Here is a 22,898-nt window from a genome sequence, read left to right as displayed (position 1 = left end):
ATGGTCTTGGGCTTATATTCAGAGAAAAGCGAAGAGCCATTTGAAAGTTTTTGGACAGAGGAGTTCAATGATCTTACTTCCCTATTAAAAAGATCAATTTGATTGAGAATACACTCTGGGGTGTGTGTGTGTGTGTGTGTGTGTGACTTAATCTATGTGAGAGATGTTGGCAGCTCCACCAGAGTGGTAGCAGTAGAGGTGATGCAAAGGAATCATATTCTCAATAAATTTTGAAAGCAGCAGAGCTGACAGGATTTTCTGATGAATTGCTTGTGAGATGCAAGAGAAAGAAGAGTCAAGGATGACATCAAGTTTTTGGCCTAAGCAATGGTAAAGTTGGAGTTGCCATCACCTGCAATGGGGAAGATTAGAAGTTTAGTTTAAAATGATTGAGTTTAATAGATTTTAGTCATTTAATTGTGATTACAAAATATTGCAATGAGATTATGTGCTGTCCTATTATTTTACATCATGATTTACATTTTGCGCAGGTCTAGAAAAGCTAATTCAATTAGGAAGATTAAAGCTGCCTCTGAAAAGCAGCCTAGGATCTGTAGACAGTGATTCTGTCTATGTACTAATCTTGTCCGTATGTTAAGAAAGCACGCACTCTCGAAGGAAACCACTGGATGTTAGACACACTCCTTACTTAAGGAAATTGAGCAGCTCATTCTGGCGAATGTGATTTCTTCATTCCGTCTATCCCCTGCCAGTCTCACACAGGATTTCCAATGCACAGAGCATTGATAATGACAAGACACCATGCTTCAAAGAGATAATGACAGCACACCATGGTTCACAGTTGTGGCTCTTTACGAAAGCCTATGAAGCTGCCAAATCCAGAGCACAGATCAGAGAAATAGGGGCTTTTCCCCAAAAACTGATAATTTTCCATACCAAAATGGTCCGTTCTTAATGCTTGAGGTAGGAGCCAAAGGCTACATGGTTGGATGAAATACAGAGTGTATTCTGATAAAACATACTAGAATTGTCTGAAACCTCAAGCAAGAAACTCTATGGGGTAGTTTCTGTGGGGCTATCAGCAGAATGAGGCAAAAAAAATCTAGATGTTTTGATTCTTCAGCACCCTGGTCTAATCTTAACCAAGTCTGGAAATTAGGAGTGGGCTGGCACTGCCCAGGAAAGGAACTTTATTGAAAATTCCAATAGTCTCCACTCTGTGTTGTTCCCAGGACAAAAGATCCATAACGCTAATTTTTTTTCCTATTCTTCTCTTTGGAACAGTGGCTTCAATAAAATAAATAATTGATTTTTTTTTTTAATGAATGAGAAGTTCTTATGTTGCCCAGGTTGGCCTTGAACGCATAGCCTCACTTCCTCAAGCACCAGGACAACTGGCATGAGCCCCCAGTAATTGATTCCTGTTGAATAAAGAAGAAACAAATGAATGTTTTGACTCCAGAAACAAAACAGAATTTCAGAGCTGCATGAGATAGAACAAGTGGATAAGTGGCTTTAAGAAGAGACCTGATAATGATGTGGCTCGAAGAACAAAGAAGTTTATTTTTCTCTTATAACAACTCCAAGGTCAGCATTTCAGGCCATGGTAGCTGTGATCCATGAGGTCATTTGGAAACCCAGGCTGATGGCAGTGCTACCATCTTCCAGATGAGATATCCAGGGTCACTCTAGTCTTCGCAGTTCCTGGAGAAAGAGGGAAAGAGTAGGAGTTCAAGGCCAAGGAATTGCTCTGAAGCAAGTGAGGCACCAGTGGTACACTTCACTTCTGCTCAAATTCCATTGGCAAGAGCCAAGTCACATGACCACTCATGGCTGCAAGAAGATCTGTGAGTGTAGTCGTCACTGGAGAGTCACCTGTCCCTGGTAGGTCCTTTACTATGGAAGAAGATGATAACATATCTTAGAAGGAAAATGACCTGTTTCTATCCCAATGGCATGCTTTACTGTGAGGTTGCCTGGGAAATAAGCACAGAGCTCTAAGGAAGGAAAGACATTTAACTGAAGAAACTTCTGTTCTATAAAATTGGTCTGGGGACACCACTACCATCCCAACACTAACCTAGGTAGAATCGTACAAAAGACAACCATTATCTGAAATTCTGTAAGGAGAGATTTCAGATTATTAGGGAGTTTAGGACCTTGACCTTAGCTGAAATACTCCACATAGGATCCCAATTTTGTTTGGACACTTGTCCAACCATAATAAGTTCGTTAAATATATCTGAAGAAATTCAAACACACACATGCACAGACACACACAAACACACACACATGATACCAACAATAACAAATATAATACTAACATCTTTCTGAAAAACCTGCTTTATTTATATTACTTAAACATACCACAGGACACTTGCCCATGTATTCTGACTTAGAGAACTTCTATTTTAACCAATAGTCTGAGAATAACCTACATCAGTAAAAAGCATGACTTCTTTACCAGAGAAAATGTTAACTTATAATAACAGCTAATATTTGTTGAGTGGTCTACTACATGCTAGGAACGTATCATTACATCCTAACCTTCAGAATTAGCCTGTAAAATCTTTATGAAGATGTGGAAACTAAAGCCTGAGTAAGTTAAGTAACTTCCCTAGGATTTCATAAATAATGAGTGATTGAGCCAGAATTGGAACAAACTTCCTGACTGTAAAACCCAAGTGCTTTCCTCTATGCTACACCAACTCCAATTATGCCAGGAGTAATTCATGTTTGAGTCATGTAAGAAGACCAAAGTGGAAATGATAAATCGAGATTGCCTTGTGGAGGATAGATTACATTACTCTCTGTGGCCCTACAAGAGCCAGAAAAAGTGGAAGGACGCCTGGGAAAATAGATATACGTTGAAAAGGAACAAGAGCTTTCCAGCAGTCCTAGCTGTGTAACAGAGTCAGCTCTACACATGCTACTGAGTTCCCCAGTGCTGAGGGTATTCATGCAGAGGCTTGGCAAGCATTCATACGAGTTTCTTGTGATGAAGCATAAATCCAATGACCTCTAAGTTTCCTTCTAATTCTGTGGTTCCTCTCCCCTAACTTATATAAGATGTCATTTTACTTTCTTTGAAAACTTTTTACTTAGGATAATCAATTTGTTTTATTTTGGAGATTTCGATACATTTTTTTGTTCTGGAGATCTACTTTCTGTACTCATTTTAAATCCTGTCAATGACTGTAGAATATTCTAGGAATGAGTAGAGCATATAGGCTAGGAGTTCATTTTCAGAATCAGATAACTGGCCCCATGACTCAATGACTCCAGAACTCACAAGCTGTGTCATTTAAACTCTTCAGGCTTCAGTTCTGAACTGCAAATGGAAGTAATTAAGTCTATCTTATAGTGTTATTATAGTATATGATATAGTATTTATAGATTCCCTAGCATAGTATCTGGGAAATAGCAAGGGTCCAATGAATAATGGTTATTTTTATAGATAATAGAGAACTGAGAGTGAAAATGAGCAACATTGAAAAACCTTAAATACCCCGCTAGTCCCAGAATTCTTTTTCTTCTCTTGGTGGACAATTATCTGTAAATACAGCCCAACTATACACACACCATTTATCACCACCACCACCAAAGGGGCTCGATTAGTTGGTTGGTAGAACCAAAAGTTCACTTGGGTGATTTCATTGCCCTTTTTTCTTAGGGGAATTGGAGTGGGAAGTGAGGATGGAGGGGAAGGAGCATTGCTGCTGTGTAAGAAAATCCTCAGTAATGGCTTCTCTTGGGAAAAGATGTACTACATCACCTGGCCTGGACTGAACAGAAACTAGAGCTAACTCCCAAGGTACACTGGGAACAAACTACAACCTTCGGAGTTATCCACAGCCTGCTCTAGCTTTTGAGAGAGAAGTTGATCTATAAGTCAAGCACAGATTCAGAAATGCCGAAGAAAACTGATGGAACATTGCAGTTTCATCGAAAATTTAAGTATATGCTTTTGTGTGTAGGCATGTTTAAAAATTGTCTGTATACTATGGTTTCGGCTTTGTTTTATTTGCTTAAGATATAGAATTTTATATGCATTACAAGTTGCATAATTTACATGTTAAATGTATTTGTTCTGGTGATATACATGCATTTGTTCTTTGGCAATCTCAAAGACAAAGCATTTCCTAGGAGGCATGCCTGACCTGTGATGTGTCTCTAACAATTGGTATAAAATAATATTTTGCACTCATCCAGGGTTTGTTATGTGCTAGGTAGAAGCTGTTTTAGCACTTTATATACAATGATTTATTTAATCCTCAAATCATCTATGAGAAAGATGCTCTTATTGTCACCACTTTATAGATGAAGAAGTATACACAGGGAGGTTAAGAAACTTTCCCTGAATCATACAGTTAGTGTCAGACACAGAATCAGAATCCAGACAATCTAGCTCCACAGCCCACATCTTGACCATTATCCCTGGTTATTCAAATTGACCAAGTCCCAGGAGAATTGGTGGGTCCAGCTTGAGAGTCTCAGCTGGAAGACCAGAGCTCCAGGCCTGGTTTTGCAGTATGTTTGCAACAGGTGACTTACCGTACACACTGACCATGTCTCACAGCATCTCATGGATGACTCCTGATAAACTAGCACTAGAGTTTATATATTTGGTCTCCCTAACATCAAGTCACAAAGTCCCAGAGGCTTGTCTTTCATTTACATTCCCAATTTGTTCATAAATGCCAGCCTTTGTTATCCATGACTGTACTGAGGTCTAACCAGGCCCACTTCTCTCCTTAATAACAATGCATTTTAGCAATGGGTCCAAATTCTATTTCCAAAGCTTATCACCTGTATGACTTTGAGCAAGTGCCCATACCTCCTAGAAGCTTCGGAGTCATATCCATAGCCTGAAGGTAATACTTAGTGATGGAAATTCGATGGTTTAAGATAACAAATGTAAAGTATACCGCTGGTTCCCTTTCTCACTAATGTGCTATTAATTCCTTATTTCTGAACTGGATTTACTTCTTGCCATATAAACATGTTGGAAACACACTGAAAACAGGAATTTAACATTACTTTCCATGCTTTTTCCTAAGGTTGAATATTAATATTTTTGAGGTTCATCGCTTTTTAGAAAAGGCATTTCCAGGAGGGCACTAGAGTCTCTTTTGTAAAAACAGATTTTTTAAAAATTGGATAAAATACATATAACATAAAATTTACCATCTTAATCTTTTTCAGTGTACAGTTCAGTAGTGTTAAATACATTTACATTATTGTGCAACTGATCTCCAGGACCCGTTTTATCTTGCAAAACTAAAACTGTATACCGATTAAACAATGACTTCCTATTCCAGTTTTTCCCCCAGTTCCTGGCAACCACCATTCTACTTTCTGTCTCTGTGAATTTGATTAATCTAGATGCCTCATATTGGTGGAATCATATAGTATTTGTCCTTTCGTGACTAGCTTATTGCATTTATCATAATGAAGTTCATCCATGTTGTAGCATGTGTAGGAATTTCTTTCCTTTTCAAAGCTGGATAATACTCCATTCTTTGCATATACCATATTTCGTTTATCCATTCAACTGTCCATGGATACTTGTTTGCTATCATGAATAATGCTGTTATGAACATGGTTGTAAAAATAGCTTCCAGACCCTGCTTTTAATTATTTTTGATATATGCCCAGAAGTGGAATTATTGGTAATTCCATTTTTAATTTTTTGAGAAACTATCATACTGTTTTCCATGGCCATTACACATTTTACATGCCCACCAACAGTGGACAAGCGTTGCAGCTCCTCCATATCCTAACACTTGTTATTTTCTGTTTTTTGATAACCATCCTAAGGGGTATGAAGTGATATTTCTTCGTGTTCCGATTTGCATTTCTCTGATGATTAATGATGTTGAGCATCTTTTTATATGTTTATTTGTAGATCTTCTCTAGGAACATGTCTTTTCGAGTCATTTACCACTTTTTTTTAAGTGGCAGTTTTGTTGTTGTTTAGCTGTAGGAATTCTTTATATGGTTTGGATGTTAATTCCTTATCAGATACATATATAACTTGAAAATATTTTCTCCCATTCTGTGGGTTGCCTTTTCACACAGTTGATTGCGTCTTTTTTCTTTTCCTTTTTTTATTTTTAGTTGACAGATAGTGTTTATACACATTTATGTGATTACGTCTTTTGATGCACAGAAGTTTTAAATTTTGAGGTAGTTCAATTTATCTATTTTTTTCTTCAGTGTGATTTTAGTGTCCTATGTATATTTTACATATGGGGCTAATAAATCAAGAATCATTAAAAAATTAAATCTAGAAATTGGTAAACTTTTCTTACTTTCCCATTTTAATGACCCAGTGAATTTCATCTGATCTGGACTGTGAATCTCAAGAGTACTGGGAGACTGCAAATGTTCGCATGCAACCAGTGAAATGTTGGTGGGATGTCAAAACTCTGTGACTCTAGGGGCTGTGCTTGGTATAATTTTAGGATTTACATGTTGATCTCAGTGACCAAAGAGAGGATATGACAGTGAGATTGCGTCACTCACTTTGGCCAGCCATGTTTGTTGACCAAAGGAAAAAAAAGATTATTCCACTTAATAAAGTGGAAGTCATCCATGTCTGGAGCAGGACCTCATGCCAGGCACTTTTCTCATGTTCTCTCACCATCAACCTGTGAGGTCATATTGTTAGGCTCATTTCCTAGATGAGGAAACTGAGGTTCAAAAGATGAGTCGCTTTCTCTAGTTCAGATAGCAAATGGTGAGCTGTGAATTCACTGCAAAGCTGGATGTTTCACAACTCGCACTTAGAACATTTGTCTTGGCACACAGCCTCTGAGGAAAAGGACTGAGCAATGCACAGAGAAACCCAAATTAGGGTGATAGTGTTTCATGAAGCCATCCCCACCTCTAGACGGACTGTCTGAGCATCCAGAGCCTCCGCCTCAAACATGCCCCAAGGGAGTTCTGCAGAACTGAGAGTAAATAAACAGAGCAAACCCTGCTGTAGGAACACCACTGAGCTACTCGGCATAAAATTTGAGTCCCTTTGTTTACTCAGCAGCTTATGCATGGAAGCCAGAGGGCACTGAGATGTCGGGATCTTGTTCTCCAAGCGCCTGCAGCTCAGCCCTGCCTGCTGTCGCAGCAGGACAGGCAGCCTGTGTGGAGAGTCACGTGTCAGTGAGTAATCACTAAGAAAAGCAACTCTCTGAAGGGCTGATCAACACGTCGGGGTCAGGATGCGCCACACAGATATGTAAATGTCTTTGTGTGTGTGTTCGCATTTTAAGTACCTATTAAGATTTGTCAAACATGATCGAGCATCTTTAATTAAGTGCTTGGGCCAGTTCATATGTACACACATGCAACTGTTCATTTCTACCCACTTGTAACTTGAACATTTTCTGTGGAATTTCATGTTAACTTATTTACCTAAGCAAGTAAATAAAATACATATTGAATGTATTTTTTTTCCTCTGGTCCACTGTTGGTATTCCAAAACACATTTTTCTGTTTCATATACGTAAAACTCTCTTCAACTACTCATGCAGCCAAATTCAAATTCAGAATCCAGAGGTGGATGAACTGTCACTAAATTGTCAAATATCTCTTTTGTTTCAAATACTTTAGCTAGTGATTGAAACAATGCACATGTCTAGCACAATTTCTCTTAATTTTTAATCCAATGCATATTTCAAGGGGAATTTAATCCATCTGGTTCTCATTCACTTACTCTTAACTCATCAAATTGGTACTTTGCAATTGATATTTGATGTCCAAAATGGCTGATGGGTTTTTAGGTCTTTGTAGACATCTCCCCTGCCTGCCCTTTTGTTCTCTCCACAGCACCAGCCATAGCCAAGAAGTTATATTTTATTTACCTGGCATAGTTTCAAATGACCAGAAATGTACACTTGATCAAGCATCAAAGCTCTCAGTTCTCTGGGGTCACGATTTTGGAGTGTGATAAAGTGCAATGACCTGGGTGGCATGTTGCTGGGGGCTGTGCGTGCTGCTCTTAAGCAAAGGCCACATACTCTGCGCTGTATTCTGGCTTGGGGTCCATGCCCACAATGGATGTCCCTAGGCAACCTGAGCTGTGCTGTGAAACTTCTTTCATGTAGCGCTCCACACATATGACTCCACAACCTCTTTCACCCCTATAGCACACACACACAGAGCTTTCTCATCACTTGTGTTGTCTATGATTACTTCAAAACAAGTTCTTAACTCAAGAACGCCCTGCTGTATCAGAAGAAAAACACACTCAGCTGCTCATGCTGTTCAAATTCTACCAATATGAAACTCTGCTGTCTTCTCAGCCCTTGGTACTTCCCCAAGTCTCTCAAAGAATGACCACAAAATGCTTAAATATCTCTCATAAGACGAAGAAAACTCAGTCTACCATTTCAAAAACAGTTTCCGTATTTGGGCACCAGAAGTAGTCTTTTAGAACAGATAATCTTTAAAATGTTAACTCTCCAGGTATCTGAATAGGAAATTTTTCATCGTATTTCTATATTTGTTCTTTCTTTTAAATGTTTGGTGATGTGTAATCATGGCCTTTGTTAGCTTCTCCACACGTTAGTCACTCAATAAACATTTAGTGAGCGCCTACATTGAGTCAGACACTCTGCTAGGCCCTGAGGTTTTCAGAACACAAGCCTGTCCTAGTAAGAGCCACTCATACATTGCCTGCCCATTGACAGCTGGCAGCCGAGTCCCCTGTCCTGACGATGCTGTGCCCTTCTGAACCAGTCTCAGGTATACACGGGTGGGTACTGAGCAGATAGAAGTAAAGGGCTCCCTGCTCACTAGTCACAAGAAAAACAGTCTCCTGAGCTTCAAATTATTATTTGTTTTGGCAGAACAGAAAGGTGGGATATATTTTCTCATCCATCATAGGGTCACAATCAACACTCCTATAACAAAAGACAGGTTAACAAGAAAAAATACATAATACATTTATTTAATCAAAGCCTTCAAAAGAGAAGATACAAAGGCCTAGCTAGGGAAAACTGTCTGTTTTTATGATTCAGTTCAATAAAGATTGATCAGTCTTGTAGAAATGTGATTGGACACAAAAGTTATGATCTAATGATAATAAACTGAAGGGGGGAAACCAGCAAGGCCTGTCTGTTCAGGTTCTTCCTGGCCTCTCTGTGCAGCATTCCTTCCTCCTGGCTATGGAGCAGGACCCTGCTAGAATCAGGGTCCTGGTTCTAGGTCAGAGAGTTTCTTTATGGCCAGCTCTAACACAGAAAGGTGGAGGGAAGTTAGAGTAATATGTCTAGGTTTTATGGCTGGTTTTGGGAAGCAGGGTTATGGTTTCCGTGACCCACCTTAGAGGAAACAAAAATCTGATTTCTACTATTCACTTTGGGGGAGAAAAAGGGGTGAGAGACAGAAGAGCAACAGAGCAGAGAGAACTTCCTTCTGAAACCCATCCAATTTCCTTCAGTTCAAAATATTTGGCATATCAAGGCGTCATACTTTGTAATATTATGTTCTGAGCCTCAACAGTTTCCACCATCAAAGATCAAATGTATGAACATTTATATAAACTCCAGTACTTCACATGACAGTGCAATATTCCATCTCAACCCCCAGCACATACTGGTGCTTTTCTGTCTTAATGGAAAGATGGAAAGAATTCATAGAAGTAAGAAGTTAGTAATCCATGCCGGAAGCGGTGGCTCATGCCTGTAATCCCAACACTTTGGGAGTCCAAGGTGGGCGGATCTCTTGAAGTCTGGAGTTCAAGACCAGCCTGGCCAACATGGTGAAATCCCATCTCTATTAAAAATACAAAACGTAGCTGGGCGTGGTGGTGTGTGCCTGTAATCCCAGCTACTCAGGAGGCTGAGGCAGGAGAATTATTTGAATCAGGGAGGCGAAGGTTACAGTGGGCCGAGATTGTACCACTGCAATCCAGGCTGGGTGACAGAGCAAGATTCGGTCTCAAAAAAAAAAAAAAAAAAAAAGCGATAGTATTCATTACTTACAACTCTGCCTTTGTGATAACTAGTGGTACTTTTATCAGTTTAAAGGAATATAAAGTTTTCTTTTTTGAAGTGACTTATGCTAGATACTCCATCTTGCTTAACAGCTGCATTTTATCATTATACCATAAAGTAAAAGTTTTCAGGCTGCTGATTCATATTCCAGTGAGGTCATCTGAATTTTGGGGGACCTCTAATAGAAATCATATTGGGGAAAAAATAAGCCTAGCTCAAGCCAGACAGGCTGAGAGCTTATCTTGCCAGAACATGGGCTCCCTGGTGGGTGGGGGAGACCATTGCTGCCTTTCTTTTCTTCTCCACTGAATTTAAGCAGATGCAGTTAGTCACTGTGCAAGGGAGTGTGTGCAAATGTAAGTATTTGTGTTTATGTGTGGTTGTCAGGTCTAAATCAGCCAGTCAGTAATTTCTCTGAGAACCCAATGGAGGTACTAAATTTCACACTCAACCAAAAAATGGTCCACATGCCCCTCAATCTGTCTTCCTGCAGGAGGGCTCCCTTGGCACTGTCCAGCCTGAACTTGGGACCAGCCTTTCACTAGAGCCCCTTCACGTGAATTACAGCCTACAGCATGGGGGCTGAATAGAAAAAAAAAAGCCTCCAGAAATTGAGCTGGAAGGGCTGACCGGAATTCAACCTAATGTTGAGAATAGCAGGAAAGCTTCTATTATTCTACTTCATTCTATCTGCTATGAGGCAGTGCGGCGCCTGGAGTCTGACTGAGCTTAACTCATTTCCCTGGATTTCCGAGTCACAGCCATGGTGCCTGCTAAAGCCAAATATCTCACTCCTGAGACTCACTACACTTCCTGATAGGATGCACTTGCCTGTCTACTAGTGACCTTAAACACTAATAAAGGAGTCATAATATGACCTAGACAAGACCTAAGAGCCAATCAGAATGCAAATGATTGATGGGAGTGCTTTTGGTTATCTACTGTTTGTCCTGACGCTTGGCGTGGTTCTTTTTATTAAGATTTTGTGGGTAGGAGGCTTAAAAATACATTACAGGCATTGCTTTCCACATTGTTGAAGGTTAATCCTAAGGTGTGGCAAAGAAACTATATTTTACAGACTGAAACCCTACAGGCACCGGCTAGTTTTTGCTCTTTCTTTTCCTGGCTTGCTGGAAAAATGAGGATAGCACTTTGGAAACAATTCTTAAATGTAATTGTCTCCAACTCCAATTAGAGGAGCGAATTCTCTCATTTGCATTGCTGGCTGCTTTGATCTCTGCTTGCTCTCCCTCAACTGTTGTTATCAAAGTGATTAGCATTTCTGCAGAAGGATCGTGAATTCAACATCCTCTCCTTTCTTCTTTGAGTCTTTTTATATTCCTTCTAAAATAAGTGTTTGGTCAGATTCATCATGTGAACCTATGATTAAAACAGCCACTCAGATTATGAACCACGACCTGGGAGATTGTTGATGCCATTTCTTAATGTTTGCTGGTTGAAACATTTCAGTGTCTTTCAGCTCAAATTCCTCTTTTTTTTGAGGAAGGCTTTTTATATTGCTATTATTCCTGTCCCTGTCAACTTAATACATTTAGATTCAGAAGGTCAACTTATATCAAGCTGTGCAGTGCACTGGCTGCCTGAATGGTAGCTGCCCTTTTGTATTCGGAAAGCATCCACTAAAGAGTCAACCCTCAAGGAGTTCTTGTATAACCTATCCTGGAAATTTTAGTCTTCCATTCTTTGGGAAAAATGGTCTAAGGTGATCTGTCACAGCTATCTAATGCTCCCGCTCCATGAGCAAAAGCAAATAATTTTGGATTCCTCCATGAGGTGTACCAGAGTCAAACTGGAATGCAGCTCCCAGCAGGCGAGGACTGTGCTACAAACACCCCAGCTCCTTCCTTTAGCCCCAGATGGGTTTATTATTTATTGAGCCCTTCATCAACCTATTTATACTTTTATCCTCTATTGCATCTTTGGGTAATGAGCTTTCTATTTTAATGTGTACTATGAGTAAGTTTTTCTTTTATTCTTCTTATCTCTTTCCATTTTGACATGTAAAACTGAATTTGGTAATTGGATGAATAAGTTATGCTACACTATTCATAATAGCAAAGACATGGAATCAACTTAAATGTCCATCAGTGGACAGGATAAAGAAAATGTGGTACATACGTGCCATGGAATACTATGCAGCCACAAGAAAGAACAAGATCATGTCATTTGCAGGAACATGGATGGAGCCGGAGGCCATTATCGTTAGCAAACTAACCCAGGAACAGAAAACCAAATACTGCATGTTCTCACTTTTAAGTGGGAGCTAAATGACAAGAATATATGATTACATAGAGGGCAACAACAGACACTGTGGCCTATTAGGGGGTAGAGGCTGGCAGGAGGGAGAGGATCGGGAAAAATAATAATGGTACTAGGCTTAATACCTGGGCAATGAAACAGTCTGTACAAGAAATATCCTTGGCACGGTTTACCTATGTAACAAACCCATACATGTACCCCTTAAATTTGAACTTAAAAGTCAAATTTTTAAAAAATTACAATTACAGTAAAAAAAATTTTATACAAGAACACTGGTGTGAATATAAAATGAAGAAAAATTAAATGCACACTAGTTAAAACTGCCAATGAATTCCATATAGATTACACATCTCTAAGTCTGTGTTCAAAGACTTCAAATGCCAGGTTTCTCCACATCGTGATACCAGGTAAATTTAGTACAAGCATATATATATCCCAAAACCAACAAATAACACCAGTACCCTTAGAAACAACTGTGAAGCAAGAATAAATCATAAAGGCATTGCCTTATGGTAGCCACGATATTTTGTTGTTGCTACTGTTTAACCTTTTTCCCATCTGCCCCAAGAATTCTCACTGCTCTTGCTGCTGCAGTGTTTTCTTTGAGATAATTTTGCCATGAAATATCTCTCTTTTTTATTATTTTGCATTGCTTTAGTACATTGGCTTTGGAAACAAAAGGCATCATTCTATTTACAGCATTCTGTTTTTAGTAGTGATATTTCCACTACCATGCCAGGTATTTACAAAATATAGTAATTTGCAATAACCGAAATTATCAAATTCTAGAAAACGTGGCATTTTCCACGTGTGGTGTTAACATCATTCTCTAACAGTTGTTGGCCAGAGAGTCATTTGGTGAATCCAGTTTTTCCAAAACTGATGATTCTGATGATTCTGATGCTAGTTCTGTTTAGAAATAACTCCAAGAACAGTTTTTATATTTTATTGTCACATTGAAAATCAGTCAGAATTTGCTTCAGCCTCAAAGAGCATGTTTATGTAAAATTAAATGAGCTATGGCAGTGAGCTGCACTTTTTTTTTTCTAAACCAGAAAAGGATTCACTTGAGAAGACTACAGAAAGTAATAGGAAGCCATAAAAAATATGTAGCCACAATCTTCTCAGACTGATTTTCTTGGGGCCCCAGAATAAATGGATTCTATAAAAAAAAAAAAAAAAAAAAAATTATCCTAAAAGTTCCCATCAAGATTTTATATATTTCTAATGTATTTCTTTTTCATACTCCCATTTCTGTGCTGAAGAATTCCACTTTTTTTTCAGTCTGTCCTATTACATTCTGATTTAACTAACACTTTTGAATCCCACTATGTGCTGGGCACTGGGCACTGGGCACTGTGTTAGATTCTTTCTCAAACAATAATAATAGTAATACCTAACATTTATTATGTGCTTACTGCATCCCAGGATGGTTGAAATGGTTTACAGGAATTGTCTCATTTAATTCTTTCAACTATCCCATGAAGAGTTTTATTTACCTAGAATAACCTTATAGATTTATGTGTGATCCTTACTACGCAGATGACTATGCTAAGCTTCAGAAAACTTTAAGCAGCTTGCTCAAGGCCAAGGACCAAGAATCAAGAACCAAGATTAACAAACATATCCTTTTTTTTTTTTTTTTTTTTTGAGTCAAGATCTTGCTCTGTCATTCAGGCTGGAGTGCAGTGGCTCAATCATGGCCCACTGCAGCCTTGAACTCCTGGACTCAAGGCAATCTCCCACCTCAGCTTCCCAAATAGCTGGGACTACACGCATGTGCTATCATGATCAGCTGAGTTGGTTTTTTTCTGTGTTTGTTTGTTTGTTTGTTTGTTTTGAGATGGAGTTTCGCTCTTGTTGCCCAGGCTGGAGTGTAATGACATGATCTCGGCTCACTGCAACCTCCACCTCCTGAGTTCAAGTGATTCTCCTGCCTTAGCCCCCTGAGTAGCTGGGATTACAGGCTTGTGCCACCATGCCTGGCTAATTTTATATTTTCAGTAGAGACGGGATTTCTCCATGTTGGTCAGGCTGGTCTTGAACTCCTGACCTCAGGTGCTCTGCCCGCCTTGGCCTCCAAAAGTGCTGGGATTATAGGTATAAGCCACCGTGCCCAGCCCCCAGCTGAGTTTTTAAAATATTTTGTAGAGGTAGAGTCTCACTATGTTGTCCAGGCTGGTCTCAAATACCTGGCCTTAGGCTATCCTTTTGCCTCCGCCTCCTGTGTCGCTGCTATTACAGACATGAGCCACATTGCTCCACAATCATATCCTTACCCATATTAGCATTCCCCATCCTTTTTATTGCATAAATCCATAGTAAACTAGTTTTAATTCTTTTGGGTGCTTGCCTCATCTAAATAATTCTTAGAGATCAGTTGTTTCTAATTCATTATATGATTTGTAAAGTAAATATTTGAATTACTCTTCTATCTCTCTGTTGCAGATTGATACCAACACATGAAGAAGTTAACCTGATACAGGTTAATCTGAGTAGAGCACAGTATAATTATAGAAGAGCAGACCCAACCATCAAAATACATAACATGTTATAAACATAGTTGAACTCTCATTAACTAGATAGTTACAAATTCCGTGTTCTACATAAATACTTAATACACAACCAAAGTTAGTACCTCTTGAACTTACTTTAACTCATTTGCTGTGTTTGGTTACTTACACTTTGATTATGGAAATGTTGTGAAATAGTGATTGTCTATTGAAAGGAAATTCTCCATAAAATCTAGAGCAAGAAACGGAAATGAAGTTTTTAAAGTTATTTAACTATGTACATGTTCAATGGGCTTTTCCTTTCACTTTCTTTTAAATTCACACCCATTTCCTTAATCCTTTCTCCCAAAGATTTTTTTTCCGTTCTTTTAATCACCTTTGAATGCCCTCCAAATTCTGTTTCTCTCAAGTTATGAAGCCTAGGAAAGGGCATAATTTACCAACATTGAATCAGACATGGAGACTATCTAAAGGTTCTCACATTCTACTCTTACAATCTAAATTCCCTATATTGTACTTTGAATAAAACACTATAGGGTAACATGAGTTTTGTTGGGGTTTTCTGCACCTTCAGATTAAAATTTACAAATAAATGGTTCTATGGTTTGACTGTGTCCCACAAGTTTCATGTGTTGGAAACTGAATTCCCAATGTGGCAGTCTTGAAAGATGGGACCTTTAAGACGTGATTGGATCATCAGGGCTCTGCCCTCATTAATGGATTAATTTCATTCATGGATTAATGGATTAGTGGGTTAATAGATGAGCGGGTTAACGAATTAGTGGATTATCATGAGAGCGGGACTGGTGGCTTTATAAGAAAAGGAGGAGAGCCCTGAGGTAGCACCCTCAGTGCCCTTGCCATGTGATACCCTGGGCTGCCTCAAGGACTCCTCAGCAATCCCCATCATCAAGAAGGCTCTCAGCAGATGTGGCTCCTCAAACTGGAACTTCTCAGCCTCCATAACTGTAAGAAATAAATGTCATTTAAATAAAAAAATTACCCAGTAGTAGGTATTCCGTTATACGCAACAGAAAATGCACTAATATACATGGTTAGTTTTGTCTTTGAATTAGAACACTTTACCTTGTCCACTTACTTTCAAACTTGGATAGGTTTTGTTTTTGTCTGTTGCTCACTTTAGAGGCATCTGCAAACTTTGTGTTTTCTCTGTTCTTCTATCTAATACTTTCACTTTAAACATGATCTGAGGATCATAACCTGTAGAATAAAACATTTTCCCAGATGCCACAGTGACCTAATAATAATACCTCTCTCTGAGTTTGTAGCCCAATGCTGAAATATAGTTGGTGCAAATTTTCATATGGAAATAACATCCTCCACAAGGCACCATGCCACTTTTTAAAAAAAATTAATAAGCTCCTAACTTAAATTTGATGTCATTTTCAGATGAGAAAATGGGGCTTGATGAAGTTGATTGCTTTAATGATGCAACCAGTCCTGCTGGAACACCTCTCTGTCTGGAGAAAGGAAGGCAGAGACTCTAGAAACATATAACTTGATTCCCACAGCACATATGGGCTGAGGAGGACACTGCGTGTGTCTTGACTTCAGGCAAGGCTGTTCTCTACAGTGGTATCAGCAGACTCATCTCAGAATCTCCAAGAGCTTGTCTTCCTTCAAGAGGCTGATTCAGACACAAGAGTCTAGTCTTGTTTCTGTTTTCTTAAAAGTACACATCAGGAAGAAAACTGTAAGCTATCTTGTAAAAACAACACTGACATGCTCCCTGGTGATTTTTCAGCAGCTATTTGTCCCCCAGATATATTTTTTCACTGGCATTTCACCAGACGTTAATTGAAACGCTAAACTAAATGTTTAGCCATCCTTGCATACATGGGTAATTCATAAACTGATTACAAAATTATAGTGATGAGGGACGACTGAGCCATGATAAATTACAATCATTATTTCAGTCTTGGCTATAAAGATTATTCTAAGGATGATAGAGGTTTCTTATGGATTTTTATTCAGTTACACATAATGAAGTAAAAATGTCTTTTTCGATTTTCAAATATGTTACTGAAGCCAAAATTGGATCTTGTCATTTTTAAGTTTTGTATATGCTTGGTTTCTGTTGTATTGGCTTCAGACTGTGTTTGCTTCATGGAAAGGGTAAGTTTTTTTTGTTTTGTTGTTTTCAGGTAGTGAGGAGTTTAACTATATTTTATTTCCCCCAAAGGTTATTTACCCTGGAAATGAAAATTCTATGTTTCTCCAGCAAAATCTAAGATGCTTACCTCAAAGCAGCTTTTGAGCTTATCTGTATCAGTGCTGTCCTGATTATGCTGCGAGGAGCCTGCGGAGTTCCTTAGAGACACCTCAGGACAGGGGCAAGGAAGAAAGTCAGGACAGGCTGGGATGGGGGAGGATGGAGATGGCTGGTGTAGTTGTGAGGAACTCACCTCTGGTTGAGTTAAGAGGTTTCACTTTTGATCTATGTTACATGTTGGACTTTTACATAAGATTTTATTTGAAGAAAGATCCATGTAGTAACATGAATATTAATAATATTAACTAATAATCAGAAGGACTTGAAATCCAATGATTAAATACCTCAATTTTATAAGTGAGGAAATTGAGCTTCAGAGAGAGTAAATAACTTGTTTAACATAACACAACTAGCACAAATTTGCCTGAATCAATTATTCCTAAAAATTAAAAGGCTATGATCAACTTAACCGATAGTTATCAAAAGCCTACAAAGGAAAAGATGCCAGGCCTCCAAGAAATAAAGAAAACAACATATAGCCCAAGTGTAGAAACATAAAATAATATATTAAAGAAAAAGGGCACTGCAGGTCATCCCATCCAATCTACATGTTTTGGAATTTAGCAGCTTTCTCAAAGCCACACTTCAAGTAAACAGCAGAATCAAAGCATGAATCTGAATCTTCTTACCCCAATTACAGTGCACTTTCCACTAAAACGGTATGCCCTGAATTTGGTTCATGAACACCTAGTCTTTCAGGATGATCTTCCACTTCAAAAATTTAGTTAAATTTTTATTGCATTTTAAAGGGTATGAGAAGTCTTATAGTAAAGAAGTGTGCTTAGACTACAGTTCCAAAATATATTTCCATGCAATACTATTCATGTCATATGTATTACCCCAAAGAACACAATTCGAGAAATTCTGCACTGTCCTCTCCTAGACTTTATTAGATTTGAAACTGAAATCTAGTAGGTTATTCTTTTAAAACCTACATTTCCATGGTTTACATATAACTGTGGCTTGAGAAATGTGATCTCAGTGATAAGTGTAAGACCGGATATACTCTTTATATATAAACACACATATTGTATGTGGATGTTACAGAAAATGCCGTGTCCAAATAAGCGTAAATTAAATGCAATACACCAATTGTTAACACAGCATTGTGTTTGTTTTAAAATCAGTTCACACCTGTTTAATATTTGTCATGAAAATCTCAATGCATTTTTTTATTCCTTCTAAACATAATGCAAGCATTATAATTCACTAGAAATGTTGAATTACTTTTAGTAAAATAAGGATCAATTAATACATCTAGTCCAATTTTCATAAAAGTGACTTTCTACAAAAAGAAAATCTATTTATTTTTCTTATAAAACACACACATCCTGGTGTGTTTTGTTTTGGCCAGAATGCTACATGTAAAAAATAATAAATAGCAAATTTTCCCCCCAAAATTCGTTTTAGGTACACCAAACCAAAATAATGCCATAAACCTTGGAAGAGAACCTGTTCTTGCAAGATATGCAGACCAAGTTTTCAAGATCAAAAGTGTTTACATAAGCTCACAAAATTTTGGATCTTTTCCCAGACTAAATCTCTGACACTTCTGAGGTTGGCCCATCACTAATATTTACAATATATTTGACATCTCGTGGGATGAACTCACAGGCCTTTATGATACGCAGCTTCCTAATATGATGGAATGCCAGAACAATTTGCTGTGTGTGCGAAAGGCAGTAAGATGGCACTGGCGTTTTGCAGCAGGAAGGAAATGATTTGTAGGTACCTTGAGCCTGTTGTATCTTGTCAGTTTTCTTAGTTGAGAAATGTCATTGGGGACCTATTAGTACATAGACAGCCGTGCCGCCCACCTGAGAAGCACTCTTTGCCAAGTGAGACCTACGTTTGGGCAAGGTTCCTTTTCATAGTATTATATTGCATTACGGAAAGCTTACAGAAACAGGCCCTCACGCCTGCTGATTCTTAACCCTTTATAAGGCCTAGCATGATGACTTACATTCATTAGGCCATTATAATAAGATTTTTCAACAAGTTCATGATCTCACCAAATTGGCACATTTAAAATAAAGTATATTCTGAACTCTTTTTTTCACACATCCTTCTAATAACCCATTTATCCACTGTGGTTAATTTTATTTTTTTCCAAAGTCTGGTCATTCCTTACAATGCTTCTGATGACTGCATAATTATTGTACTTTTATTGCCAAGGACAGAAATACTATAAAGCCATAGATGGTTTTTCACCTGCCAAATTAGGATTATCTTCCAACATCTGTATTATTACTTGGTTTCTTTTAAGAGATCCATTTCTCTGGGTTGTGAGGGTTCACACCTGCAATATGCATACTCAAGATTCTGCAATCTTGAAAGTTATTTTGTGAGACTGGGCATAGGAAACTCTATTAGGTATGACAAAAATGGGTGAGATATGGATCCTGCTCTCAGAGAGCTTCAATCTAATTGTAGATTCAAGACAAACACATATACATAGGACGCTACTAATCAATCCCCAGTGAAAGCACTATTGTAGAAGTGGTTCAGATGCTTGTATTGACAAAAAAAAAATAAAGGAGGAGGATTGACGTCTGTATGCTTCCTTCATCAGAGAATATGAGATTCACATGAGCAGAGAGACTATCCCGATTCAACATGCCACCTTCGAAAGCCAAAACCGGGCTCTGCACTGCCCTCAGCCTCTTCCATCCTGCAGTGCTGTGTTCTGAGGCCCATGTGCTTCCTTTTGCTCATCCTAACAGTGCCCATGGCTTTACCCTTTTCTTTTGCTATGCTTCCATAGCCTTGCTCTTTACAGAAATCTGACCTTTCACACCCCAGAGTTCTGCAGCATGATGAGAAAGAGACTGATTTTAAAAAAACAATGGAAGTGAGCACACCCACAAAGATGACTCCAATTGGAGCTCTCTTCCCCCAAGTGATTCCACGTTTATTAATGTGCATGGTAATTTATAACTTACAGTCCTATAACACGGCCTTAGGCTATTTCCAAGGCAGCCCCCAGGAGATTACAAGGCAGCTTTCAGCAGTGAAACATTTAAGGAGGCAAGCAAGAGTTGCCTGAGAGTCCAGCCCTGTCGGAATATGGCCTGCACAGCAAGGCTGCCAGTCGAAGGAAATAATTACAAGTGGCTGCCTAACTGCCATGGCGATAGAAACTTAACCCAAGTGTTTTCAGGTAACTGCCAGCCCTGGGCCTGGCCACCTGCCATGGGCCCCACAGCACACAGCCCTGTGTGAAGTGGGTGTTTTACAGCAAGTGACAGCAACGCAGCTGTTTGCATTAGAACTTAACCTAGGTATGCCAGACAGCTGTGCCAAAGCACGTCCGACTGCTTCATTAATTCAAAAGCAACTGGCATTAAAAAAAAAACCATTTGAACCAGACTGCTGGTTTCAGTTCCTTGTCAAGCACTAGTTACTTAACTCAATTTAATAAAATATTTTTATTTTATTACAAATACCATTATGTGTGTGACACCTGGGAATAAAGAAGGTCCAGGCCCTAATTCAAAGATAGGGACATCTTCCCAACTCTTAAGCAACTCTCTATTATTTAGGGACAGACACACACACACGCACACACACACACACACACACACACATACAAATATCATAATTCAATGATAGGTACAAAAATAGAAATAAATATAAGCTAAATAGTGATACAGAAGAGAGATTGGTTACTTTTTAGAGTAGTCAGGAAGGAATTCTTAAAGCTGATGCTATGTAACTGGATGTTGTGGGGTCAATAGAAACTCTCCAGGCACAAAAGACAGGGAAGAGAAGGTCCCAACAGACACAGGGAGTTTAATGCACTGTGGTATGGAAAGGTGAAATTGAATGCTGTGGTAGGAGAGAAACGGGTGGTTCAGTCTTACTGAGGGTAAAGTGAGTCTATATGTCTGTGTGAGCAGTTCCCTCTTACAGAGCCCTGGGTGCCAATCCAGGAATCAGACCTGTAGAGCACACATGGGGAGCCATTAATGGGTGTTATGCAGAATGTGACTCAATCAGGTTTACTTTCTGAAAGCTCATTCTGGCAGCAGCTGCTGGGTGACGTGTTAGAGGAGGATACTGAAGTCAGTTGAAAGGCTACTGTGACAGTCCAGGCAGGAGAAAGTAAGGACCTGGCACAAGGCGTTCACGGTAATGACACTGAGGAAAGGACACTTCTGCTGGGGCGGCCTCGGAGAAACTGCAACATTTCACCCACTGCTTCTGTAGCCAGACTTTAGGTTTTGGCATGTATAGATTTGTTGGTGATTAGAGAGGACCACCATGGTCTTAGAAAGAAGTACTGTTGTAAGAATGCTAAAATTTTGGAATTATAAAACATTAAACATGGAAAATATCTTAAATAGTCTATTCAAACTGCCTCATTGTACCTACAAGATAGTTGGCTAATGAATGATAAATTTCAACCTGGTAGCCAGGTACCCCGCCAGTGTGACAGGGAATTGTTTGGTGGGATATTTTTGTGTTGAATTGTGTCCCCAAAAGACATATGTTGAAGTCCTAACCCCTGTTACCTGTGAGTTGAACTTATTTGGAAAAAGGGTCTTGGCAGATGTTATCAGATGAAGTCATTAGGGTGGGCTCTAATCCGGTATGACTGCTATTCTTATAAGAAGGAGGTAACTATGTGATGACACAGGGATAACCCCCTGTGAGACGGAAGCAGGAATTGCCCAAATGCAGCTGCAAGCCAAGGAAGGCCAAGGATTGATGTCCACCACCAGAAGTTAGGAAGAGGCCAGGCAAATTCCACCCAGAAACTCAGAGGAACCTGACTGTGCCAACCCCTTGATTTCCAACTTCTAGCTTGCAGATCTGTGAGAAGATACATTTTTATTATTTTATTTTATTTCATTTTTTGAGACAAGGTCTCACTCTATCACCGAGCTCGAGTGCAGGGGTGCGATCTCGGTTCACTGCAGACTTGACCTCCTGGGTTTAGGTGATCCCCCACCACAGCCTCCCAAGTAGCTGGGACTGCAAGCATGTGCCACGCCCAGCTAATTTTTGTTTTATTTTGTTTTGCTTTGTTTTGTTTTTTGAGGCGACGTCTTTCTCTGTCACCCAGGCTAGAGTGCAGTGGCACAATCTCAGCTCAGTGCAATCTCTGCCTCCCAGATTCACGAGTTTCCTGCCTCAACTTCCCAAGTAACTGGGATTATAGGTGCCCATCACAACACCCAGCAAATTTTATTTTTTTCAGTTGGAGTCTCACTCTGTCACCCCGGTTGGAGTGCAGGGTGCAATCTCAGCTCACCGCAACCGCTGCCTCCTGGGTTCAAGCAATTTTCCTGCCTCAGCCTTCTGAGTAGCTGAGACTACAGGCACACACCACCTACCCAGCTAATTTTTGTATTTTTAGTAGGGATGGGGTTTCACCATGTTGGCCAGGATGGTCTCGATCTCTTGTCCTCATGATCCGCCTACCTTCCAAAGTGCTGAGATTACAGGCGTGAGCCACCACACCCAGACTAATTTTTGTATTTTCAGTAGAGATGGGGTTTGACTACATTAGTCAGGCTGGTCTTGAACTCCTGGCCTCAAGTGATCCATCTGCCTTCACCTTTCAAAGGGCTGAGATTACAGGTGTGAGCCATCACGCACAGCCTAATTTTTGTATTTTTTGAAGAGACGGTTTCATCATGTTGGCTCAGTGAAGAAAAACCCCAAATCAAAAATAATAACGAGAAAAACTGAATTGTGTCACTTGCCCAAGACATGATTTTTGTCTCCCAACCATGAAAACCCACAATAGGAATTGACAGAACAAATTATAGGATCATGTATGAGACCAGTCAAAACCCAGCTAGTCCAGGAACATCTGAGTTGGCTGAGCTGGCTATCTCCTGA

General features: G+C 39.3%; 1 long non-coding RNA gene across 1 annotated transcript in view; it reads right to left on the bottom strand.

Moving 5' to 3' along the window:
• Window positions 1–1,473: 1,473 nt before the first annotated feature.
• Window positions 1,474–22,898, bottom strand: part of LOC116549038 — a 39,814-nt gene continuing 18,389 nt past the window's right edge. The window contains exons 2-3 of the long non-coding RNA XR_004267680.1: window positions 15,627–15,721; window positions 1,474–1,665 (exon numbers count right to left, since the gene is read on the bottom strand). This is a non-coding gene — a long non-coding RNA (uncharacterized LOC116549038). The remainder of the gene's footprint in view (window positions 1,666–15,626; window positions 15,722–22,898) is intronic.

Source organism: Sapajus apella, unplaced genomic scaffold (genome assembly GCF_009761245.1).
Source record: "Sapajus apella isolate SASKATOON/1434 unplaced genomic scaffold, GSC_monkey_1.0 scaffold6, whole genome shotgun sequence".
NCBI classification, from domain to species: Eukaryota; Metazoa; Chordata; class Mammalia; order Primates; family Cebidae; genus Sapajus; species Sapajus apella.
Note: the sequence above shows the minus strand (reverse complement) of the source record. Positions and strands in the feature narration are given on the sequence as shown.